Below are 24154 nucleotides of genomic sequence, written 5' to 3'. Positions count from 1 at the left end.
AAGCATTCGGTGATGAAACTGCGCAACGATAAAAAAAATAAAATAAATAAATAAAAAAATGATAATAATACAAAAAAAATAAAAGAAGAAGACGTAAAAAGCCAGGTTTCAGGGTCTAGCATTAAATGACCATTACCCGTTTCAAAACGCATCCTTCGAGTCAGCACAAACCGTGCCTTTCCAGTGTAGATTGGAGCCGAGGTAGTCGAATCGCCCCGTTTGCTGGAGGATGAATTTCCGTCATCTCAAGGAAATTGCAAAGCGACGGCACCCGAGTGGCATTTTCTCTGAGGCGGAGCAAAAACGTAAGGGTCCTCCTAGAAGGAGGATGTGCTGAGCGCTCGGGCTCGTCCGGGATTTGAACCCGGGACCTCTCGCACCCAAAGCGAGAATCATACCCCTAGACCAACGAGCCAGACAGTTAGTGAAAAGCCCGCGGCGTGAGCCCGAATGTACGAGAAGTTTAGCAGGGAAGCTAAAATGGATGTCAAGCGCACAGAGAAGAGCCGTGACGACGTGTAGCGCTGTCAAGCTTGGGCTCGTCCGGGATTTGAACCCGGGACCTCTCGCACCCTAAGCGAGAATCATACCCCTAGACCAACGAGCCAGACTGCTGGCAGTGGCTCCGGGCCCAGAGTTGAGATGAAGAGAGACTTTCGCACAGGCGCTAAAGGGACGTCGAGTGCAGTCTTGGCGGCGACGACGACGACAAAGCCACTGTCAGGGGAAACTTCCCATTGCAAAGCGACAGCATTTTCATCGAGACGGAGCAGAAAAGGTATTTTGGCGGCCTCCTCCTAGAAGAAGCTGCACGCGTTACGCAGACCGCTCAGCCCAACGGGCGACTCTCGGGCTCGTCGGGGATTTGAACCCAGGACCTCTCGCACCCAAAGCGAGAATCATACCCCTAGACCAACGAGCCAGACAGATATAGAGCCGGTCGCTGCGTGAGCCCGAATGAGCTGAAAGTTTAGCAGGGAAGCTAAAACGGACGTCCAGCGGCACGCCGGCGTCTGCAAGCTTCCCGTCCCAAGGCAACCGCTTCTTCTTTTATTGAAGCCAATAAAAGAAGAAGCGGTACAGAAGTACAGCGGGATTGGGAACAACTTCTTAAAAGAGACGCCTCGCAGAGAAGAGAAGAGCCACGGCGCCAGGCGGCGCTGTTCAGCTTGGGCTCGTCCGGGATTTGAACCCGGGACCTCTCGCACCCGAAGCGAGAATCATACCCCTAGACCAACGAGCCAGAAACCTATACGCCCCCTGCCGCCGGACGTGTGGAACTCCTCGAGGATGGATTGTCACCGCAAGCATTCGGTGATGAAACTGCGCAACGATAAAAAAAAAAAAAAAAATAAATAAAAAAATGATAATAATACAAAAAAAATAAAAGAAGAAGACGTAAAAAGCCAGGTTTCAGGGTCTAGCATTAAATGACCATTACCCGTTTCAAAACGCATCCTTCGAGTCAGCACAAACCGTGCCTTTCCAGTGTAGATTGGAGCCGAGGTAGTCGAATCGCCCCGTTTGCTGGAGGATGAATTTCCGTCATCTCAAGGAAAGGACGTAAAAGAGGGCGCGCGCGTGAAAGCTGCTGCGTGGGCTCGTCCGGGATTTGAACCCGGGACCTCTCGCACCCTAAGCGAGAATCATACCCCTAGACCAACGAGCCAGACTGCTGGCAGCGGCTCCGGGCCCAGAGTTGAGATGAAGAGAGACTTTCGCACAGGCGCTAAAGGGACGTCGAGTGCAGTCTTGGCGGCGGCGACGACGACGACAAAGCCACTGTCAGGCGAAACTTCCCATTGCAAAGCGACAGCATTTTCATCGAGACGGAGCAGAAAAGGTATTTTGGCGGCCTCCTCCTAGAAGAAGCTGCACGCGTTACGCAAACCGCTCAGCCCAACGGGCGACTCTCGGGCTCGTCCGGGATTTGAACCCGGGACCTCTCGCACCCAAAGCGAGAATCATACCCCTAGACCAACGAGCCAGACAGTTAGCAAAAAGCCCGCGGCGTGAGCCCGAATGTACGAGAAGTTTAGCAGGGAAGCTAAAACGGATGTCAAGCGCACAGAGAAGAGCCGTGACAACGTGTAGCGCTGTCAAGCTTGGGCTCGTCCGGGATTTGAACCCGGGACCTCTCGCACCCTAAGCGAGAATCATACCCCTAGACCAACAAGCCAGACAGCTGGCAGCTGCTCCGGGCCCGGCGCTCGGAAGAAGAGAAAGTTTAGCAGGGACGCTAAAGAGACGTCGAGCGACAAAGCCTCTCGCTCTCTGCAGCCAAGCACTGTCGAGAGAAACTTCCCATTGCAAAGCGACGGCACCCGAGTAGCATTTTCTCTGAGGCGGAGCAGAAAGGTAAGGGTCCTCCTAAAAGGAGGATGTGCTGAGCGCTCGGGCTCGTCCAGGATTTGAACCCGGGACCTCTCGCACCCTAAGCGAGAATCATACCCCTAGACCAACGAGCCAGACTGCTGGCAGTGGCTCCGGGCCCAGAGTTGAGATGAAGAGAGACTTTCGCACAGGCGCTAAAGGGACGTCGAGTGCAGTCTTGGCGGCGGCGACGACGACGACAAAGCCACTGTCAGGGGAAACTTCCCATTGCAAAGCGACAGCATTTTCATCGAGACGGAGCAGAAAAGGTATTTTGGCGGCCTCCTCCTAGAAGAAGCTGCACGCGTTACGCAGACCGCTCAGCCCAACGGGCGACTCTCGGGCTCGTCCGGGATTTGAACCCGGGACCTCTCGCACCCAAAGCGAGAATCATACCCCTAGACCAACGAGCCAGACAGATATAGAGCCGGTCGCTGCGTGAGCCCGAATGAGCTGAAACTTTAGCAGGGAAGCTAAAACGGACGTCCAGCGGCACGCCGGCGTCTGCAAGCTTCCCGTCCCAAGGCAACCGCTTCTTCTTTTATTGAAGCCAATAAAAGAAGAAGCGGTACAGAAGTACAGCGGGATTGGCAACAACTTCTTAAAAGAGACGCCTCGCAGAGAAGAGCCACGGCGCCAGGCGGCGCTGTTCAGCTTGGGCTCGTCCGGGATTTGAACCCGGGACCTCTCGCACCCGAAGCGAGAATCATACCCCTAGACCAACGAGCCAGAAACCTATATGCCCCCTGCCGCCGGACGTGTGGAAATCCTCGAGGATGGATTGTCACCGCAAGCATTCGGTGATGAAACTGCGCAACGATAAAAAAAATAAAATAAATAAATAAAAAAATGATAATAATACAAAAAAAATAAAAGAAGAAGACGTAAAAAGCCAGGTTTCAGGGTCTAGCATTAAATGACCATTACCCGTTTCAAAACGCATCCTTCGAGTCAGCACAAACCGTGCCTTTCCAGTGTAGATTGGAGCCGAGGTAGTCGAATCGCCCCGTTTGCTGGAGGATGAATTTCCGTCATCTCAAGGAAATTGCAAAGCGACGGCACCCGAGTGGCATTTTCTCTGAGGCGGAGCAGAAAGGTAAGGGTCCTCCTAAAAGGAGGATGTGCTGAGCGCTCGGGCTCGTCCGGGATTTGAACCCGGGACCTCTCGCACCCAAAGCGAGAATCATACCCCTAGACCAACGAGCCAGACAGTTAGTGAAAAGCCCGCGGCGTGAGCCCTAATGTACGAGAAGTTTAGCAGGGAAGCTAAAATGGATGTCAAGCGCACAGAGAAGAGCCGTGACGACGTGTAGCGCTGTCAAGCTTGGGCTCGTCCGGGATTTGAACCCGGGACCTCTCGCACCCTAAGCGAGAATCATACCCCTAGACCAACGAGCCAGACTGCTGGCAGTGGCTCCGGGCCCAGAGTTGAGATGAAGAGAGACTTTCGCACAGGCGCTAAAGGGACGTCGAGTGCAGTCTTGGCGGCGGCGACGACGACGACGACGACAAAGCCACTGTCAGGGGAAACTTCCCATTGCAAAGCGACAGCATTTTCATCGAGACGGAGCAGAAAAGGTATTTTGGCGGCCTCCTCCTAGAAGAAGCTGCACGCGTTACGCAGACCGCTCAGCCCAACGGGCGACTCTCGGGCTCGTCCGGGATTTGAACCCGGGACCTCTCGCACCCAAAGCGAGAATCATACCCCTAGACCAACGAGCCAGACAGATATAGAGCTGGTCGCTGCGTGAGCCCGAATGAGCTGAAAGTTTAGCAGGGAAGCTAAAACGGACGTCCAGCGGCACGCCGGCGTCTGCAAGCTTCCCGTCCCAAGGCAACCGCTTCTTCTTTTATTGAAGCCAATAAAAGAAGAAGCGGTAAAGAAGTACAGCGGGATTGGCAACAACACGGCGCCAGGCGGCGCTGTTCAGCTTGGGCTCGTCTGGAATTTGAACCCGGGACCTCTCGCACCCTAAGCGAGAATCATACCGCTAGACCAACGAGCCAGACTGCTGGCAGTGGCTCCGGGCCCAGAGTTGAGATGAAGAGAGACTTTCGCACAGGCGCTAAAGGGACGTCGAGTGCAGTCTTGGCGGCGGCGACGACGACGACAAAGCCACTGTCAGGGGAAACTTCCCATTGCAAAGCGACAGCATTTTCATCGAGACGGAGCAGAAAAGGTATTTTGGCGGCCTCCTCCTAGAAGAAGCTGCACGCGTTACGCAAACCACTCAGCCCAACGGGCGACTCTCGGGCTCGTCCGGGATTTGAACCCGGGACCTCTCGCACCCAAAGCGAGAATCATACCCCTAGACCAACGAGCCAGACAGTTAGCGAAAAGCCCGCGGCGTGAGCCCGAATGTACGAGAAGTTTAGCAGGGAAGCTAAAATGGATGTCAAGCGCACAGAGAAGAGCCGTGACAACGTGTAGCGCTGTCAAGCTTGGGCTCGTCCGGGATTTGAACCCGGGACCTCTCGCACCCTAAGCGAGAATCATACCCCTAGACCAACAAGCCAGACAGCTGGCAGCTGCTCCGGGCCCGGCGCTCGGAAGAAGAGAAAGTTTAGCAGGGACGCTAAAGAGACGTCGAGCGACAAAGCCTCTCGCTCTCTGCAGCCAAGCACTGTCGAGAGAAACTTCCCATTGCAAAGCGACGGCACCCGAGTGGCATTTTCTCTGAGGCGGAGCAGAAAGGTAAGGGTCCTCCTAAAAGGAGGATGTGCTGAGCGCTCGGGCTCGTCCGGGATTTGAACCCGGGACCTCTCGCACCCAAAGCGAGAAGCATACCCCTAGACCAACGAGCCAGACAGTTAGTGAAAAGCCCGCGGCGTGAGCCCGAATGTACGAGAAGTTTAGCAGGGAAGCTAAAACGGATGTCAAGCGCACAGAGAAGAGCCGTGACGACGTGTAGCGCTGTCAAGCTTGGGCTCATCCGGGATTTGAACCCGGGACCTCTCGCACCCTAAGCGAGAATCATAACCCTAGACCAACGAGCCAGACAGATATAGAGCCGGTCGCTGCGTGAGCCCGAATGAGCTGAAAGTTTAGCAGGGAAGCTAAAACGGACGTCCAGCGGCACGCCGGCGTCTGCAAGCTTCCCGTCCCAAGGCAACCGCTTCTTCTTTTATTGAAGCCAATAAAAGAAGAAGCGGTAAAGAAGTACTAGACTAGACCAACGAGCCAGAAACCTATATGCCCCCTGCCGCCGGACGTGTGGAACTCCTCGAGGATGGATTGTCACCGCAAGCATTCGGTGATGAAACTGCGCAACGATAAAAAAAATAAAATAAATAAATAAAAAAATGATAATAATACAAAAAAAATAAAAGAAGAAGACGTAAAAAGCCAGGTTTCAGGGTCTAGCATTAAATGACCATTACCCGTTTCAAAACGCATCCTTCGAGTCAGCACAAACCGTGCCTTTCCAGTGTAGATTGGAGCCGAGGTAGTCGAATCGCCCCGTTTGCTGGAGGATGAATTTCCGTCATCTCAAGGAAATTGCAAAGCGACGGCACCCGAGTGGCATTTTCTCTGAGGCGGAGCAAAAACGTAAGGGTCCTCCTAGAAGGAGGATGTGCTGAGCGCTCGGGCTCGTCCGGGATTTGAACCCGGGACCTCTCGCACCCAAAGCGAGAATCATACCCCTAGACCAACGAGCCAGACAGTTAGTGAAAAGCCCGCGGCGTGAGCCCGAATGTACGAGAAGTTTAGCAGGGAAGCTAAAATGGATGTCAAGCGCACAGAGAAGAGCCGTGACGACGTGTAGCGCTGTCAAGCTTGGGCTCGTCCGGGATTTGAACCCGGGACCTCTCGCACCCTAAGCGAGAATCATACCCCTAGACCAACGAGCCAGACTGCTGGCAGTGGCTCCGGGCCCAGAGTTGAGATGAAGAGAGACTTTCGCACAGGCGCTAAAGGGACGTCGAGTGCAGTCTTGGCGGCGGCGACGACGACGACAAAGCCACTGTCAGGGGAAACTTCCCATTGCAAAGCGACAGCATTTTCATCGAGACGGAGCAGAAAAGGTATTTTGGCGGCCTCCTCCTAGAAGAAGCTGCACGCGTTACGCAGACCGCTCAGCCCAACGGGCGACTCTCGGGCTCGTCGGGGATTTGAACCCAGGACCTCTCGCACCCAAAGCGAGAATCATACCCCTAGACCAACGAGCCAGACAGATATAGAGCCGGTCGCTGCGTGAGCCCGAATGAGCTGAAAGTTTAGCAGGGAAGCTAAAACGGACGTCCAGCGGCACGCCGGCGTCTGCAAGCTTCCCGTCCCAAGGCAACCGCTTCTTCTTTTATTGAAGCCAATAAAAGAAGAAGCGGTACAGAAGTACAGCGGGATTGGGAACAACTTCTTAAAAGAGACGCCTCGCAGAGAAGAGAAGAGCCACGGCGCCAGGCGGCGCTGTTCAGCTTGGGCTCGTCCGGGATTTGAACCCGGGACCTCTCGCACCCGAAGCGAGAATCATACCCCTAGACCAACGAGCCAGAAACCTATACGCCCCCTGCCGCCGGACGTGTGGAACTTCTCGAGGATGGATTGTCACCGCAAGCATTCGGTGATGAAACTGCGCAACGATAAAAAAAAAAAAAATAATAAATAAAAAAATGATAATAATACAAAAAAAATAAAAGAAGAAGACGTAAAAAGCCAGGTTTCAGGGTCTAGCATTAAATGACCATTACCCGTTTCAAAACGCATCCTTCGAGTCAGCACAAACCGTGCCTTTCCAGTGTAGATTGGAGCCGAGGTAGTCGAATCGCCCCGTTTGCTGGAGGATGAATTTCCGTCATCTCAAGGAAAGGACGTAAAAGAGGGCGCGCGCGTGAAAGCTGCTGCGTGGGCTCGTCCGGGATTTGAACCCGGGACCTCTCGCACCCTAAGCGAGAATCATACCCCTAGACCAACGAGCCAGACTGCTGGCAGCGGCTCCGGGCCCAGAGTTGAGATGAAGAGAGACTTTCGCACAGGCGCTAAAGGGACGTCGAGTGCAGTCTTGGCGGCGGCGACGACGACGACAAAGCCACTGTCAGGCGAAACTTCCCATTGCAAAGCGACAGCATTTTCATCGAGACGGAGCAGAAAAGGTATTTTGGCGGCCTCCTCCTAGAAGAAGCTGCACGCGTTACGCAAACCGCTCAGCCCAACGGGCGACTCTCGGGCTCGTCCGGGATTTGAACCCGGGACCTCTCGCACCCAAAGCGAGAATCATACCCCTAGACCAACGAGCCAGACAGTTAGCGAAAAGCCCGCGGCGTGAGCCCGAATGTACGAGAAGTTTAGCAGGGAAGCTAAAACGGATGTCAAGCGCACAGAGAAGAGCCGTGACGACGTGTAGCGCTGTCAAGCTTGGGCTCGTCCGGGATTTGAACCCGGGACCTCTCGCACCCTAAGCGAGAATCATACCCCTAGACCAACAAGCCAGACAGCTGGCAGCCGCTCCGGGCCCGGCGCTCGGAAGAAGAGAAAGTTTAGCAGGGACGCTAAAGAGACGTCGAGCGACAAAGCCTCTCGCTCTCTGCAGCCAAGCACTGTCGAGAGAAACTTCCCATTGCAAAGCGACGGCACCCGAGTAGCATTTTCTCTGAGGTGGAGCAGAAAGGTAAGGGTCCTCCTAAAAGGAGGATGTGCTGAGCGCTCGGGCTCGTCCGGGATTTGAACCCGGGACCTCTCGCACCCAAAGCGAGAATCATACCCCTAGACCAACGAGCCAGACAGCTGGCAGACGCTCCGGGCCCGGCGCTCGGAAGAAGAGAAAGTTTAGCAGGGACGCTAAAGAGACGTCGAGCGACAAAGCCTCTCGCTCTCTGCAGCCAAGCACTGTCGAGAGAAACTTCCCATTGCAAAGCGACGGCACCCGAGTGGCATTTTCTCTGAGGTGGAGCAGAAAGGTAAGGGTCCTCCTAAAAGGAGGATGTGCTGAGCGCTCGGGCTCGTCCGGGATTTGAACCCGGGACCTCTCGCACCCAAAGCGAGAATCATACCCCTAGACCAACGAGCCAGACAGTTAGTGAAAAGCCCGCGGCGTGAGCCCGAATGTACGAGAAGTTTAGCAGGGAAGCTAAAACGGATGTCAAGCGCACAGAGAAGTGCCGTGACGACGTGTAGCGCTGTCAAGCTTGGGCTCATCCGGGATTTGAACCCGGGACCTCTCGCACCCTAAGCGAGAATCATACCCCTAGACCAACGAGCCAGACAGATATAGAGCCGGTCGCTGCGTGAGCCCGAATGAGCTGAAAGTTTAGCAGGGAAGCTAAAACGGACGTCCAGCGGCACGCCGGCATCTGCAAGCTTCCCGTCCCAAGGCAACCGCTTCTTCTTTTATTGAAGCCAATAAAAGAAGAAGCGGTAAAGAAGTACAGCGGGATTGGCAACAACACGGCGCCAGGCGGCGCTGTTCAGCTTGGGCTCGTCTGGAATTTGAACCCGGGACCTCTCGCACCCTAAGCGAGAATCATACCCCTAGACCAACGAGCCAGACAGCTGGCAGCCGCTCCGGGCCCGGCGCTCGGAAGAAGAGAAAGTTTAGCAGGGACGCTAAAGAGACGTCGAGCGACAAAGCCTCTCGCTCTCTGCAGCCAAGCACTGTCGAGAGAAACTTCCCATTGCAAAGCGACGGCACCCGAGTGGCATTTTCTCTGAGGCGGAGCAGAAAGGTAAGGGTCCTCCTAAAAGGAGGATGTGCTGAGCGCTCGGGCTCGTCCAGGATTTGAACCCGGGACCTCTCGCACCCTAAGCGAGAATCATACCCCTAGACCAACGAGCCAGACTGCTGGCAGCGGCTCCGGGCCCAGAGTTGAGATGAAGAGAGACTTTCGCACAGGCGCTAAAGGGACGTCGAGTGCAGTCTTGGCGGCGGCGGCGACGACGACGACGACGACAAAGCCACTGTCAGGGGAAACTTCCCATTGCAAAGCGACAGCATTTTCATCGAGACGGAGCAGAAAAGGTATTTTGGCGGCCTCCTCCTAGAAGAAGCTGCACGCGTTACGCAAACCGCTCAGCCCAACGGGCGACTCTCGGGCTCGTCCGGGATTTGAACCCGGGACCTCTCGCACCCAAAGCGAGAATCATACCCCTAGACCAACGAGCCAGACAGTTAGCGAAAAGCCCGCGGCGTGAGCCCGAATGTACGAGAAGTTTAGCAGGGAAGCTAAAACAGATGTCAAGCGCACAGAGAAGAGCCGTGACGACGTGTAGCGCTGTCAAGCTTGGGCTCGTCCGGGATTTGAACCCGGGACCTCTCGCACCCTAAGCGAGAATCATACCCCTAGACAAACAAGCCAGACAGCTGGCAGCCGCTCCGGGCCCGGCGCTCGGAAGAAGAGAAAGTTTAGCAGGGACGCTAAAGAGACGTCGAGCGACAAAGCCTCTCGCTCTCTGCAGCCAAGCACTGTCGAGAGAAACTTCCCATTGCAAAGCGACGGCACCCGAGTGGCATTTTCTCTGAGGCGGAGCAGAAAGGTAAGGGTCCTCCTAAAAGGAGGATGTGCTGAGCGCTCGGGCTCGTCCGGGATTTGAACCCAAAGCGAGAATCATACCCCTAGACGCTAAAGAAGCTTAAGTGCAGGAATAAGCCAGGCCAGAGAAGAGGATCGGACCAAGGCAGAAGATGACAATTTTTAACATTTCCTGAAGGTCGGCCAGATTTCTAAATGTTCTGATGAAACATTCCATATTCCACATAAAACTAAATTCTGCTAAAGGCTGAAAAATGACACAATAACATCTACATATGCAGAACTCCTAAAACCACCCATGTAGCAGATCTATCGGGCTCTGTGAAAACTGGTTCCACACTTCTTTTACCTTCGTTGTATATCAGACTGGATCTAACTCACATTATCCTAAAACTCAAGGGTCACAAAACCCAGCCTTTCCCAGGACATCATCAGCAGGGTTCATTTTTATGAAATTAAAGAAAACGTTACGCAACCTCCATAGAAAGTGAGAATCCTCTGAGTGCTGCTGAGTCTGAGCTCCGAGATATGACATCATTTCCCACAAACAGGGAAACAGGGAGGAAAATGGGAATAATGATAAGAAGTGTTTCTACCCAGTTTTGAACCGGGGACCTTTGTTGCGTGAGGCAAACGGTACAACCGCTACGCTAAAGAAGCTTAAGTGTAGAAGTAAGCCAGGCCAGAGAAGAGGATCGGACCAAGGCAGAAGATGACAATTTTTAACATTTCCTGAAGGTCGGCCAGATTTCTAAATGTTCTGATGAAACATTCCATATTCCACATAAAACTAAATTCTGCTAAAGGCTGCAAAATGACACAATAACATCTACATATGCAGAACTCCTAAAACCACCCATGTAGCAGATCTATCGGGCTCTGTGAAAACTGGTTCCACACTTCTTTTACCTTCGTTGTATATCAGACTGGATCTAACTCACATTATCCTAAAACTCAAGGGTCACAAAACCCAAACAAACAAAAAATGGCTTTGGAAAAAAACGGAAGGAAAATGTTTTTTTTTTCTTATGTTTTTTTTTACGGACCTTCCAATCTCTAGATTAACCCCTTAAGGACCGGGCTCATTTTTCGTTTTGTACCCTGTGGGACCGAGGCTGTTTTGACACTTTTGTGGTGCTTGTGTTCAGCTGTAATTTTCTCCTCACCCATTTAGTGTACCCACATAAGTTATATATTGTTTTTTTCAGGACAAGATGGGCTTTCTTCAGATACCATTATTTTGATCGTATCATCTTATTTACTATAAAAAAAAATAAAAAAACATGGTGAAAAATTGAAAAAAAAACACATTTTATGACTTTTATTTGAAAAATCTTTTACTCACCTAAAAAAGCAAGAAAAAAAACTAGCTAAATAGATTCTACTACTTGTCCTGAGTTTAGAAATACCCAATGTTTTTATGTTTTTTTGCTGTTTTTTGTAAGTTATAGGGCAATAAGTACAAGCAGCGTTTTATGATTTCCAAATCTTTTTTAACAAATCTGGTCAGTCTGCCTCCATCTCCTCTTTGGAACATCTTTGAAGCCGGTTAACTCAATTTAACCCATTCAAACCATATATTTTTGAAAACAAGACACCCCAGGGTATTCCAAATGCTGTTATTTTAACCCTTTCCATGCACCAATTATACAACTACACTTTGTCAAACTTTGTAATAGTAATTTTTTTTATTTTTTTTTCCACACAAATTGTACTTTAGTTATAGATATCCAGGTGCTGGTATATGTCACTGTCAAACAACACCCCAATATGTGTTCAGCAACATCTCCTGAGTACAGCGATACCCCACATGCATGGGTTTGTCAGATTGTTTGGCTGATAAAAGGCTACTTTTGGGGCATGCGTAATTCAGGTGGTCATTTGGTCATTGTGCCTCCCTCTCCTCTTTGGAATATCTTTGAAGCCGGTTAACTCAATTTAACCCATTCAAACCATATATTTTTGAAAACTAGACACCCCAGGGTATTCCAAATGCTGTTATTTTAACCCTTTCCATGCACCAATTATAGAACTACACTTTGTCAAACTTTGTAATAGTAATTTTTTTTATTTTTTTTTCACACAAATTGTACTTTAGTTATAGATATACAGGTCCTGGTATATGCCACTGTCAAACAACACGCCAATATGTGTTCAGGAACATCTCCTGAGTGCAGTGATACCCGACATGCATGGGTTTGTCGGGTTGTTTCAGATTTAAAATGCCACATTTGGGAAGTGCGCTTTTTTTCGCCATTTTGGTCAGTCTGTACCTATGCCCTATCTTTGAGCTAGGCCACTCCAATTTACCCCATCAGCCATTTTTTTTATATATTAGACACCCCTTGGGTATTTGAAGTGCTTTTATTTTAACTCTTTGTTGAGATTTTTGAGAAATTTTAGCACTTGCTCAAAATAATAAACTTTATTTTTTAATTTTATTTTATTTTTTTAATACTTTTTTTATATTTTTTTTTACACATTTTGCTGGTACTGGATGGTTCATCTAGTGACATCACTGCATAATTATTTTTAAATGTTAGCACATTTTTTTTTTAATTTTTTTTTCCATTTTTTATTTTTTTTGAATATTTTACTAATCACATAGTGATTAGAAAGCTGGGCTCCATTGACTTGCATGGTTGAATGCAGTACCTGTATTCAACCAGCAAGTGGAGCCAGTTCTCTAGAGGGTCTGGAGACCCTCTAGCGAACTTTTTCGTCTTTATTGTTTTATTTCCCGGGCCGCCGCCATCTTGCTTGATGGCGAAGATCACCGGCAGCGGCGGCTGTGACCGCTCTCCGGAGCGGTCACAGCCCACCCAGAGGTAAGTGTTTGGTGTCGCTGGATGCCTCCTGATCGAGGCATTCCAGCGACACCATTTAAGTTTAGGAGGCGATCGTTGATCGCCTCCTAAACGCTTTTAAAACGGGCGTCCGCCGCCATACAATGTATGGCGGCTGTTGACGCCCCGGGAAGGGGCCAGACATGGCCCCCGATGCCGATCTCGGCCTTGCTGAATGCCTCGACATCGAGGCATTGCAGCAAGGCCGTTTAAGCGAAGAAAGTGATCCTTTATCACTTTCTAAGCTTATTTAATTTTTTGACGGTTCAGGACCGTCAAAGGTCATTTAGTGACCTTCTTGTTATGACGGTCCTGAACCGGCAAAGGTCGCGAAGGGGTTAAAAGCCTATCTCTCTGTCCAGCGTTGGTGGTATAGTGGTGAGCATAGCTGCCTTCCAAGCAGTTAACCCGGGTTCGATTCCCGGCCAACGCAAAAATTGATTTTTACACATCCGGGTCTATTCAGTAAGTTTCAAGCCGTTTACAATGTTAACCCTTCAACTTGATGTAGCTTGTAACACGCATTGTTGGTGAGTGAGGGGCTGCTCCAGGTACAGTCAGCATGGACAGCCCACTGAAGCATGACCTTCGATAGCTCAGCTGGTAGAGCGGAGGACTGTAGAAAATAATCGGACATCCTTAGGTCGCTGGTTCGATTCCGGCTCGAAGGAAGCTTTATATTTTTGTGAGACGGGAAAAAAAATGGTAGGTTGATCCTACAGAGTGAAGAGTGGACTTTAGGTGCGAATTCCGTGGTCAGCAAAAGGACCACTTTATCTGGGAAGATCTAACGAAACTATAACTCTGACGCATCTCACAAAGATCATTGGAACAGGAACTCATGAACTGCAGCAGCGGACTGACAGGCATTACAGCTGTATTTTAAAATAAAAAGGTTCACCTCCTATAGGATCTGTGGATGCTCTGTCACATACACCATCCCATGTGGTGTGTGCAGGGTGGAGACACATATCCCATATGGTCTAGCGGTTAGGATTCCTGGTTTTCACCCAGGCGGCCTGGGTTCGACTCCCGGTATGGGAAGCTAGTTTTTATTGGAACCCTTTGTTGCTAGTTGGTCAAATCAAATAGCATTAATCATATTCCCCAACATCTAAAGCGCTCACCTTACCTGAATAGCCACCTCAAAATACTGGGGCAGATTCCTTACCTCTTTGGGCTGGTCAAGGAACATCAGAAACGGGAGGAATAGATTAGAGAGATTATATAAAAAGCAACAGGAGGAAAGATAATGAAAATGGAGAGATTAAAGAAAAGGAGGATAGATTAAAGAAAAGAGGAGAGGAAGTGACAAAAGGTAGCGGTAAAGAAAAAGTGGACAAACAGGGAGAGGTAAAGAGAAAGGGTTGGGAGATAAAGAGAACAAAGATAGATGAAGAGGAAAAGGGAGACATAATGCCAATGTCTGTCTAGGGAGATGGTCGACTATGTGCTTGATTTTATACACCTGTTAGCAATGGATGTGGCTGAAATACCTAAACTCAATAATTAGGGGTGTCCACATCCTTTCATAAAGTGTATATGTTTTATATGTAATATGTATAATTTGTCCCTTCAGAAAATTATGTAAAGGAAACTGTCACTGCGGGAAAAGTGAATTACACCGGACAAATTTATGGTAAAACCTGATCATACTGCTCTTGTTCTCAGGGCAGCCCCATCACCATGAGATGGGCATAAAGGGATCAAGTATTATATCTTCTATATCTGATGATTGCTGGAGGAAGGGTGGAATTCCTGAAACTGCCAGTGCTGCTTAGTTATCCCCAGTCTGGCCACCGACAACTTACAGGTAACTATCCGTACGAATCACAAAACAGGTGTATTTATAACAACATTACATTGTATGTATAGATTTTATAGCACCACAATATACTGACCAGGTATTTCATTTTATAGTTATAGTGAGTTCTGCATCAGGTTCAAACATATCATGGAAAAATCATCTCAAAATCCAAATTACAAACAAGAAAAACAAAGGAATACACTAAAGCAACAAAGCAAAAAGTATGTGAAGCACCAGTCATTTACCTGAAAGAAAGACATCAGTAGATTGACCACCATTTTCTTGACTAGGCCAAGACCTAGGGCAACAGCGCCACCTTCTGGTACAAAACTGAGGAGCAGATTGCCCTCTTTGGTGATGAATCATCGGTTCTGTATTTTAAATGGGAATAATGATAAGAAGTGTTTCTACCCAGTTTTGAACCGGGGACCTTTGTCGAAAAGGTAAATGGTACAACCGCTACGCTAAAGAAGCTTAAGTGTAGAAACAAGCCAGGCCAGAGAAGAGGATCGGACCAATGCAGAAGATGACAATTTTTAACATTTCCTGAAGGTCGGCCAGATTTCTAAATGTTCTGATGAAACATTCCATATTCCACATAAAACTAAATTCTGCTAAAGGCTGAAAAATGACACAATAACATCTACATATGCAGAACTCCTAAAACCACCCATGTAGCAGATCTATCGGGCTCTGTGAAAACTGGTTCCACACTTCTTTTACCTTCGTTGTATATCAGACTGGATCTAACTCACATTATCCTAAAACTCAAGGGTCACAAAACCCAGCCTTTCCCAGAACATCATCAGCAGGGTTCATTTTTATGAAATTAAAGAAAACGTTACGCAACCTCCATAGAAAGTGAGCATCCTCTGAGTGCTGCTGAGTCTGAGCTCCGGGATATGACATCATTTCCCACAAACAAAAAATGGCTTTGGAAAAAAACGGAAGGAAAATGTTTTTTTTTTCTTATGTTTTTTTTTCCGGACCTTCCCATCTCTAGATTAAAAGCCTATCTCTCTGTCCAGTGTTGGTGGTATAGTGGTGAGCATAGCTGCCTTCCAAGCAGTTGACCCGGGTTCGATTCCCGGACATCGCAAAAATTGATTTTTACACATCCGGGTCTATTCAGTAAGTTTCAAGCCGTTTACAATGTTAACCCTTCAACTTGATGTAGCTTGTAACACGCATTGTTGGTGAGTGAGGGGCTGCTCCAGGTACAGTCAGCATGGACAGCACACTGAAGCATGACCTTCGATAGCTCAGCTGGTAGAGCGGAGGACTGTAGAAAATAATCGGACATCCTTAGGTCGCTGGTTCGATTCCGGCTCGAAGGAAGCTTTATATTTTTGTGAGACGGGAAAAAAAATGGTAGGTTGATCCTACAGAGTGAAGAGTGGACTTTAGGTGCGAATTCCGTGGTCAGCAAAAGGACCACTTTATCTGGGAAGATCTAAAGAAACTATAACTCTGACGCATCTCACAAAGATCATTGGAACAGGAACTCATGAACTGCAGCAGCGGACTGACAGCTGTATTTTAAAATAAAAAGGTTCACCTCCTATAGGATCTGTGGATGCTCTGTCACATACACCATCCCATGTGGTGTGTGCAGGGTGGAGACACATATCCCATATGGTCTAGCGGTTAGGATTCCTGGTTTTCACCCAGGCGGCCCGGGTTCGACTCCCGGTATGGGAAGCTAGTTTTTATTGGAACCCTTTGTTGCTAGTTGGTCAAATCAAATAGCATTAATCATATTCCCCAACATCTAAAGCGCTCACCTTACCTGAATAGCCACCTCAAAATACTGGGGCAGATTCCTTACCTCTTTGGGCTGGTCAAGGAACATCAGAAACGGGAGGAATAGATTAGAGAGATTATATAAAAAGCAACAGGAGGAAAGATAATGAAAATGGAGAGATTAAAGAAAAGGAGGATAGATTAAAGAAAAGAGGAGAGGAAGTGACAAAAGGTAGCGGTAAAGAAAAAGTGGACAAACAGGGAGAGGTAAAGAGAAAGGGTTGGGAGATAAAGAGAACAAAGATAGATGAAGAGGAAAAGGGAGACATAATGCCAATGTCTGTCTAGGGAGATGGTCGACTATGTGCTTGATTTTATACACCTGTTAGCAATGGATGTGGCTGAAATACCTAAACTCAATAATTAGGGGTGTCCACATCCTTTCATAAAGTGTATATGTTTTATATGTAATATGTATAATTTGTCCCTTCAGAAAATTATGTAAAGGAAACTGTCACTGCGGGAAAAGTGAATTACACCGGACAAATTTATGGTAAAACCTGATCATACTGCTCTTGTTCTCAGGGCAGCCCCATCACCATGAGATGGGCATAAAGGGATCAAGTATTATATCTTCTATATCTGATGATTGCTGGAGGAAGGGTGGAATTCCTGAAACTGCCAGTGCTGCTTAGTTATCCCCAGTCTGGCCACCGACAACTTACAGGTAACTATCCGTACGAATCACAAAACAGGTGTATTTATAACAACATTACATTGTATGTATAGATTTTATAGCACCACAATATACTGACCAGGTATTTCATTTTATAGTTATAGTGAGTTCTGCATCAGGTTCAAACATATCATGGAAAAATCATCTCAAAATCCAAATTACAAACAAGAAAAACAAAGGAATACACTAAAGCAACAAAGCAAAAAGTATGTGAAGCACCAGTCATTTACCTGAAAGAAAGACATCAGTAGATTGACCACCATTTTCTTGACTAGGCCAAGACCTAGGGCAACAGCACCAGCTTCTGGTACAAAACCGAGGAGCAGATTGCCCTCTTTGGTGATGAATCATCGGTTCTGTATTTTAAATGGGAATAATGATAAGAAGCGTTTCTACCCAGTTTCGAACCGGGGACCTTTGTCGCGTGAGGCAAACGGTACAACCGCTACGCTAAAGAAGCTTAAGTGTAGAAATAAGCCAGGCCAGAGAAGAGGATCGGACCAAGGCAGAAGATGACAATTTTTAACATTTCCTGAAGGTCGGCCAGATTTCTAAATGTTCTGATGAAACATTCCATATTCCACATAAAACTAAATTCTGCTAAAGGCTGAAAAATGACACAATAACATCTACATATGCAGAACTCCTAAAACCACCCATGTAGCAGATCTATCGGGCTCTGTGAAAACTGGTTCCACACTTCTTTTACCTTCGTTGTATATCAGACTGGATCTAACTCACATTATCCTAAAACTCAAGGGTCACAAAACCCAGCCTTTCCCAGGACATCATCAGCAGGGTTCATTTTTATGAAATTAAAGAAAACGTTACGCAACCTCCATAGAAAGTGAGCATCCTCTGAGTGCTGCTGAGTCTGAGCTCCGGGATATGACATCATTTCCCACAAACAAAAAATGGCTTTGGAAAAAAACGGAAGGAAAATGTTTTTTTTTTCTTATGTTTTTTTTTCCGGACCTTCCCATCTCTAGATTAAAAGCCTATCTCTCTGTCCAGCGTTGGTGGTATAGTGGTGAGCATAGCTGCCTTCCAAGCAGTTGACCTGGGTTCGATTCCCGGACATCGCAAAAATTGATTTTTACACATCCGGGTCTATTCAGTAAGTTTCAAGCCGTTTACAATGTTAACCCTTCAACTTTATGTAGCTTGTAACACGCATTGTTGGTGAGTGAGGGGCTGCTCCAGGTACAGTCAGCATGGACAGCACAGTGAAGCATGACCTTCGATAGCTCAGCTGGTAGAGCGGAGGACTGTAGAAAATAATCGGACATCCTTAGGTCGCTGGTTCGATTCCGGCTCGAAGGAAGCTTTATATTTTTGTGAGACGGGAAAAAAAATGGTAGGTTGATCCTACAGAGTGAAGAGTGGACTTTAGGTGCGAATTCCGTGGTCAGCAAAAGGACCACTTTATCTGGGAAGATCTAACGAAACTATAACTCTGACGCATCTCACAAAGATCATTGGAACAGGAACTCATGAACTGCAGCCGCGGACTGACAGGCATTACAGCTGTATTTTAAAATAAAAAGGTTCACCTCCTATAGGATCTGTGGATGCTCTGTCACATACACCATCCCATGTGGTGTGTGCAGGATGGAGACACATATCCCATATGGTCTAGCAGTTAGGATTCCTGGTTTTCACCCAGGCAGCCCGGGTTCAACTCCCGGTATGGGAAGCTAGTTTTTATTGGAACCCTTTGTTGCTAGTTGGTCAAATCAAATAGCATTAATCATATTCCCCAACATCTAAAGCGCTCACCTTACCTGAATAGCCACCTCAAAATACTGGGGCAGATTCCTTACCTCTTTGGGCTGGTCAAGGAACATCAGAAACGGGAGGAATAGATTAGAGAGATTATATAAAAAGCAACAGGAGGAAAGATAATGAAAATGGAGAGATTAAAGAAAAGGAGGATAGATTAAAGAAAAGAGGAGAGGAAGTGACAAAAGGTAGCGGTAAAGAAAAAGTGGACAAACAGGGAGAGGTAAAGAGAAAGGGTTGGGAGATAAAGAGAACAAAGATAGATGAAGAGGAAAAGGGAGACATAATGCCAATGTCTGTCTAGGGAGATGGTCGACTATGTGCTTGATTTTATACACCTGTTAGCAATGGATGTGGCTGAAATACCTAAACTCAATAATTAGGGGTGTCCACATCCTTTCATAAAGTGTATATGTTTTATATGTAATATGTATAATTTGTCCCTTCAGAAAATTATGTAAAGGAAACTGTCACTGCGGGAAAAGTGAATTACACCGGACACATTTATGGTAAAACCTGATCATACTGCTCTTGTTCTCAGGGCAGCCCCATCACCATGAGATGGGCATAAAGGGATCAAGTATTATATCTTCTATATCTGATGATTGCTGGAGGAAGGGTGGAATTCCTGAAACTGCCAGTGCTGCTTAGTTATCCCCAGTCTGGCCACCGACAACTTACAGGTAACTATCCGTACGAATCACAAAACAGGTGTATTTATAACAACATTACATTGTATGTATAGATTTTATAGCACCACAATATACTGACCAGGTATTTCATTTTATAGTTATAGTGAGTTCTGCATCAGGTTCAAACATATCATGGAAAAATCATCTCAAAATCCAAATTACAAACAAGAAAAACAAAGGAATACACTAAAGCAACAAAGCAAAAAGTATGTGAAGCACCAGTCATTTACCTGAAAGAAAGACATCAGTAGATTGACCACCATTTTCTTGACTAGGCCAAGACCTAGGGCAACAGCACCACCTTCTGGTACAAAACTGAGGAGCAGATTGCCCTCTTTGGTGATGAATCATCGGTTCTGTATTTTAAATGGGAATAATGATAAGAAGCGTTTCTACCCAGTTTCGAACCGGGGACCTATGTCGCGTGAGGCAAACGGTACAACCGCTACGCTAAAGAAGCTTAAGTGTAGAAACAAGCCAGGCCAGAGAAGAGGATCGGACCAAGGGAGAAGATGACAATTTTTAACATTTCCTGAAGGTCGGCCAGATTTCTAAATGTTCTGATGAAACATTCCATATTCCACATAAAACTAAATTCTGCTAAAGGCTGAAAAATGACACAATAACATCTACATATGCAGAACTCCTAAAACCACCCATGTAGCAGATCTATCGGGCTCTGTGAAAACTGGTTCCACACTTCTTTTACCTTCGTTGTATATCAGACTGGATCTAACTCACATTATCCTAAAACTCAAGGGTCACAAAACCCAGCCTTTCCCAGGACATCATCAGCAGGGTTCATTTTTATGAAATTAAAGAAAATGTTACGCAACCTCCATAGAAAGTGAGCATCCTCTGAGTGCTGCTGAGTCTGAGCTCCGGGATATGACATCATTTCCCACAAACAAAAAATGGCTTTGGAAAAAAACGGAAGGAAAATGTTTTTTTTTTCTTATGTTTTTTTTTCCGGACCTTCCCATCTCTAGATTAAAAGCCTATCTCTCTGTCCAGTGTTGGTGGTGTAGTGCTGAGCATAGCTGCCTTCCACGCAGTTGACCCGGGTTCGATTCCCGGACATCGCAAAAATTGATTTTTACACATCCGGGTCTATTCAGTAAGTTTCAAGCCGTTTACAATGTTAACCCTTCAACTTGATGTAGCTTGTATCACGCATTGTTGGTGAGTGAGGGGCTGCTCCAGGTACAGTCAGCATGGACAGCACACTGAAGCATGACCTTCGATAGCTCAGCTAGTAGAGCGGAGGACTGTAGAAAATAATCGGACATCCTTAGGTCGCTGGTTCGATTCCGGCTCGAAGAAAGCTTTATATTTTTGTGAGACGGGAAAAAAAATGGTAGGTTGATCCTACAGAGTGAAGAGTGGACATTAGGTGCGAATTCCGTGGTCAGCAAAAGGACCACTTTATCTGGGAAGATCTAAAGAAACTATAACTCTGACGCATCTCACAAAGATCATTGGAACAGGAACTCATGAACTGCAGCCGCGGACTGACAGGCATTACAGCTGTATTTTAAAATAAAAAGGTTCACCTCCTATAGGATCTGTGGATGCTCTGTCACATACACCATCCCATGTGGTGTGTGCAGGGTGGAGACACATATCCCATATGGTCTAGCGGTTAGGATTCCTGGTTTTCACCCAGGCGGCCTGGGTTCGACTCCCGGTATGGGAAGCTAGTTTTTATTGGAACCCTTTGTTGCTAGTTGGTCAAATCAAATAGCATTAATCATATTCCCCAACATCTAAAGCACTCACCTTACCTGAATAGCCCCCTCAAAATACTGGGGCAGATTCATTACCTCTTTGGGCTGGTCAAGGAACATCAGAAACGGGAGGAATAGATTAGAGAGATTATATAAAAAGCAACAGGAGGAAAGATAATGAAAATGGAGAGATTAAAGAAAAGGAGGATAGATTAAAGAAAAGAGGAGAGGAAGTGACAAAAGGTAGCGGTAAAGAAAAAGTGGACAAACAGGGAGAGGTAAAGAGAAAGGGTTGGGAGATAAAGAGAACAAAGATAGATGAAGAGGAAAAGGGAGACATAATGCCAATGTCTGTCTAGGGAGATGGTCGACTATGTGCTTGATTTTATACACCTGTTAGCAATGGATGTGGCTGAAATACCTAAACTCAATAATTAGGGGTGTCCACATCCTTTCATAAAGTGTATATGTTTTATATGTAATATGTATAATTTGTCCCTTCAGAAAATTATGTAAAGGAAACTGTCACTGCGGGAAAAGTGAATTACACCGGACAAATTTATGGTAAAACCTGATCATACTGCTCTTGTTCTCAGGGCAGCCCCATCACCATGAGATGGGCATAAAGGGATCAAGTATTATATCTTCTATATCTGATGATTGCTGGAGGAAGGGTGGAATTCCTGAAACTGCCAGTGCTGCTTAGTTATCCCCAGTCTGGCCACCGACAACTTACAGGTAACTATCCGTACGAATCACAAAACAGGTGTATTTATAACAACATTACATTGTATGTATAGATTTTATAGCACCACAATATACTGACCAGGTATTTCATTTTATAGTTATAGTGAGTTCTGCATCAGTTTCAAACATATCATGGAAAAATCATCTCAAAATCCAAATTACAAACAAGAAAAACAAAGGAATACACTAAAGCAACAAAGCAAAAAGTATGTGAAGCACCAGTCATTTACCTGAAAGAAAGACATCAGTAGATTGACCACCATTTTCTTGACTAGGCCAAGACCTAGGGCAACAGCACCACCTTCTGGTACAAAACTGAGGAGCAGATTGCCCTCTTTGGTGATGAATCATCGGTTCTGTATTTTAAATGGGAATAATGATAAGAAGTGTTTCTACCCAGTTTCGAACCGGGGACCTTTGTCGCGTGAGGCAAACGGTACAACCGCTACGCTAAAGAACCTTAAGCGTAGAAATAAGCCAGGCCAGAGAAGAGGATCGGACCAAGGCAGAAGATGACAATTTTTAACATTTCCTGAAGGTCGGCCAGATTTCTAAATGTTCTGATGAAACATTCCATATTCCACATAAAACTAAATTCTGCTAAAGGCTGAAAAATGACACAATAACATCTACATATGCAGAACTCCTAAAACCACCCATGTAGCAGATCTATCGGGCTCTGTGAAAACTGGTTCCACACTTCTTTTACCTTCGTTGTATATCAGACTGGATCTAACTCACATTATCCTAAAACTCAAGGGTCACAAAACCCAGCCTTTCCCAGGACATCATCAGCAGGGTTCATTTTTATGAAATTAAAGAAAACGTTACGCAACCTCCATAGAAAGTGAGCATCCTCTGAGTGCTGCTGAGTCTGAGCTCCGGGATATGACATCATTTCCCACAAACAAAAAATGGCTTTGGAAAAAAACGGAAGGAAAATGTTTTTTTTTTCTTATGTTTTTTTTTCCGGACCTTCCCATCTCTAGATTAAAAGCCTATCTCTCTGTCCAGCGTTGGTGGTATAATGGTGAGCATAGCTGCCTTCCAAGCAGTTGACCCGGGTTCGATTCCCGGCCAACGCAAAAATTGATTTTTACACATCCGGGTCTATTCAGTAAGTTTCAAGCCGTTTACAATGTTAACACTTCAACTTGATGTAGCTTGTAACACGCATTGTTGGTGAGTGAGGGGCTGCTCCAGGTACAGTCAGCATGGACAGCACACTGAAGCATGACCTTCGATAGCTCAGCTGGTAGAGCGGAGGACTGTAGAAAATAATCGGACATCCTTAGGTCGCTGGTTCGATTCCGGCTCGAAGGAAGCTTTATATTTTTGTGAGACGGGAAAAAAAATGGTAGGTTGATCCTACAGAGTGAAGAGTGGACTTTAGGTGCGAATTCCGTGGTCAGCAAAAGGACCACTTTATCTGGGAAGATCTAAAGAAACTATAACTCTGACGCATCTCACAAAGATCATTGGAACAGGAACTCATGAACTGCAGCCGCGGACTGACAGGCATTACAGCTGTATTTTAAAATAAAAAGGTTCACCTCCTATAGGATCTGTGGATGCTCTGTCACATACACCATCCCATGTGGTGTGTGCAGGGTGGAGACACATATCCCATATGGTCTAGCGGTTAGGATTCCTGGTTTTCACCCAGGCGGCCCGGGTTCGACTCCCGGTATGGGAAGCTAGTTTTTATTGGAACCCTTTGTTGCTAGTTGGTCAAATCAAATAGCATTAATCATATTCCCCAACATCTAAAGCGCTCACCTTACCTGAATAGCCACCTCAAAATACTGGGGCAGATTCCTTACCTCTTTGGGCTGGTCAAGGAACATCAGAAACGGGAGGAATAGATTAGAGAGATTATATAAAAAGCAACAGGAGGAAAGATAATGAAAATGGAGAGATTAAAAAAGGAGGATAGATTAAAGAAAAGAGGAGAGGAAGTGACAAAAGGTAGCGGTAAAGAAAAAGTGGACAAACAGGGAGAGGTAAAGAGAAAGGGTTGGGAGATAAAGAGAACAAAGATAGATGAAGAGGAAAAGGGAGACATAATGCCAATGTCTGTCTAGGGAGATGGTCGACTATGTGCTTGATTTTATACACCTGTTAGCAATGGATGTGGCTGAAATACCTAAACTCAATAATTAGGGGTGTCCACATCCTTTCATAAAGTGTATATGTTTTATATGTAATATGTATAATTTGTCCCTTCAGAAAATTAT

General features: G+C 46.7%; 22 non-coding genes across 22 annotated transcripts; 13 read left to right on the top strand and 9 right to left on the bottom strand.

Moving 5' to 3' along the window:
- Positions 1–535: 535 nt before the first annotated feature.
- Positions 536–607, bottom strand: TRNAP-AGG (transfer RNA proline (anticodon AGG)). Its single transcript has one exon. It is a non-coding gene; the product is annotated as a tRNA-Pro (tRNA).
- A 564-nt stretch (positions 608–1171) lies between these two features.
- On the bottom strand, positions 1172–1243 carry TRNAP-CGG (transfer RNA proline (anticodon CGG)). The gene has a single exon. It is a non-coding gene; the product is annotated as a tRNA-Pro (tRNA).
- Positions 1244–1597: 354 nt separating this feature from the next.
- Positions 1598–1669, bottom strand: TRNAP-AGG (transfer RNA proline (anticodon AGG)). Its single transcript has one exon. It is a non-coding gene; the product is annotated as a tRNA-Pro (tRNA).
- Positions 1670–3030: 1361 nt separating this feature from the next.
- Positions 3031–3102, bottom strand: TRNAP-CGG (transfer RNA proline (anticodon CGG)). Its single transcript has one exon. It is a non-coding gene; the product is annotated as a tRNA-Pro (tRNA).
- Positions 3103–3699: 597 nt separating this feature from the next.
- On the bottom strand, positions 3700–3771 carry TRNAP-AGG (transfer RNA proline (anticodon AGG)). The gene has a single exon. It is a non-coding gene; the product is annotated as a tRNA-Pro (tRNA).
- A 2382-nt stretch (positions 3772–6153) lies between these two features.
- Positions 6154–6225, bottom strand: TRNAP-AGG (transfer RNA proline (anticodon AGG)). Its single transcript has one exon. It is a non-coding gene; the product is annotated as a tRNA-Pro (tRNA).
- A 567-nt stretch (positions 6226–6792) lies between these two features.
- Positions 6793–6864, bottom strand: TRNAP-CGG (transfer RNA proline (anticodon CGG)). Its single transcript has one exon. It is a non-coding gene; the product is annotated as a tRNA-Pro (tRNA).
- A 354-nt stretch (positions 6865–7218) lies between these two features.
- TRNAP-AGG (transfer RNA proline (anticodon AGG)) lies at positions 7219–7290 on the bottom strand. Its single transcript has one exon. It is a non-coding gene; the product is annotated as a tRNA-Pro (tRNA).
- Positions 7291–8498: 1208 nt separating this feature from the next.
- TRNAP-AGG (transfer RNA proline (anticodon AGG)) lies at positions 8499–8570 on the bottom strand. The gene has a single exon. It is a non-coding gene; the product is annotated as a tRNA-Pro (tRNA).
- A 4474-nt stretch (positions 8571–13044) lies between these two features.
- On the top strand, positions 13045–13116 carry TRNAG-UCC (transfer RNA glycine (anticodon UCC)). The gene has a single exon. It is a non-coding gene; the product is annotated as a tRNA-Gly (tRNA).
- A 152-nt stretch (positions 13117–13268) lies between these two features.
- Positions 13269–13354, top strand: TRNAY-GUA (transfer RNA tyrosine (anticodon GUA)). The gene is given in 2 exon segments: positions 13269–13305; positions 13319–13354. It is a non-coding gene; the product is annotated as a tRNA-Tyr (tRNA).
- A 301-nt stretch (positions 13355–13655) lies between these two features.
- TRNAE-UUC (transfer RNA glutamic acid (anticodon UUC)) lies at positions 13656–13727 on the top strand. The gene has a single exon. It is a non-coding gene; the product is annotated as a tRNA-Glu (tRNA).
- A 2014-nt stretch (positions 13728–15741) lies between these two features.
- Positions 15742–15827, top strand: TRNAY-GUA (transfer RNA tyrosine (anticodon GUA)). Its single transcript is given in 2 exon segments — positions 15742–15778; positions 15792–15827. It is a non-coding gene; the product is annotated as a tRNA-Tyr (tRNA).
- A 292-nt stretch (positions 15828–16119) lies between these two features.
- On the top strand, positions 16120–16191 carry TRNAE-UUC (transfer RNA glutamic acid (anticodon UUC)). Its single transcript has one exon. It is a non-coding gene; the product is annotated as a tRNA-Glu (tRNA).
- A 1791-nt stretch (positions 16192–17982) lies between these two features.
- Positions 17983–18054, top strand: TRNAG-UCC (transfer RNA glycine (anticodon UCC)). The gene has a single exon. It is a non-coding gene; the product is annotated as a tRNA-Gly (tRNA).
- Positions 18055–18206: 152 nt separating this feature from the next.
- Positions 18207–18292, top strand: TRNAY-GUA (transfer RNA tyrosine (anticodon GUA)). Its single transcript is given in 2 exon segments — positions 18207–18243; positions 18257–18292. It is a non-coding gene; the product is annotated as a tRNA-Tyr (tRNA).
- Positions 18293–18593: 301 nt separating this feature from the next.
- TRNAE-UUC (transfer RNA glutamic acid (anticodon UUC)) lies at positions 18594–18665 on the top strand. The gene has a single exon. It is a non-coding gene; the product is annotated as a tRNA-Glu (tRNA).
- Positions 18666–20680: 2015 nt separating this feature from the next.
- On the top strand, positions 20681–20766 carry TRNAY-GUA (transfer RNA tyrosine (anticodon GUA)). The gene is given in 2 exon segments: positions 20681–20717; positions 20731–20766. It is a non-coding gene; the product is annotated as a tRNA-Tyr (tRNA).
- Positions 20767–21067: 301 nt separating this feature from the next.
- Positions 21068–21139, top strand: TRNAE-UUC (transfer RNA glutamic acid (anticodon UUC)). The gene has a single exon. It is a non-coding gene; the product is annotated as a tRNA-Glu (tRNA).
- Positions 21140–22930: 1791 nt separating this feature from the next.
- On the top strand, positions 22931–23002 carry TRNAG-UCC (transfer RNA glycine (anticodon UCC)). The gene has a single exon. It is a non-coding gene; the product is annotated as a tRNA-Gly (tRNA).
- Positions 23003–23154: 152 nt separating this feature from the next.
- TRNAY-GUA (transfer RNA tyrosine (anticodon GUA)) lies at positions 23155–23240 on the top strand. The gene is given in 2 exon segments: positions 23155–23191; positions 23205–23240. It is a non-coding gene; the product is annotated as a tRNA-Tyr (tRNA).
- Positions 23241–23541: 301 nt separating this feature from the next.
- Positions 23542–23613, top strand: TRNAE-UUC (transfer RNA glutamic acid (anticodon UUC)). The gene has a single exon. It is a non-coding gene; the product is annotated as a tRNA-Glu (tRNA).
- Positions 23614–24154: the final 541 nt, after the last annotated feature.

Source organism: Sceloporus occidentalis, unplaced genomic scaffold (assembly GCF_023333645.1).
Source record: "Sceloporus occidentalis isolate IW3139 unplaced genomic scaffold, rSceOcc1.0.p SCAF_357, whole genome shotgun sequence".
In the NCBI taxonomy this organism is placed as follows: Eukaryota; Metazoa; Chordata; class Lepidosauria; order Squamata; family Phrynosomatidae; genus Sceloporus; species Sceloporus occidentalis.
Note: the sequence above shows the minus strand (reverse complement) of the source record. Positions and strands in the feature narration are given on the sequence as shown.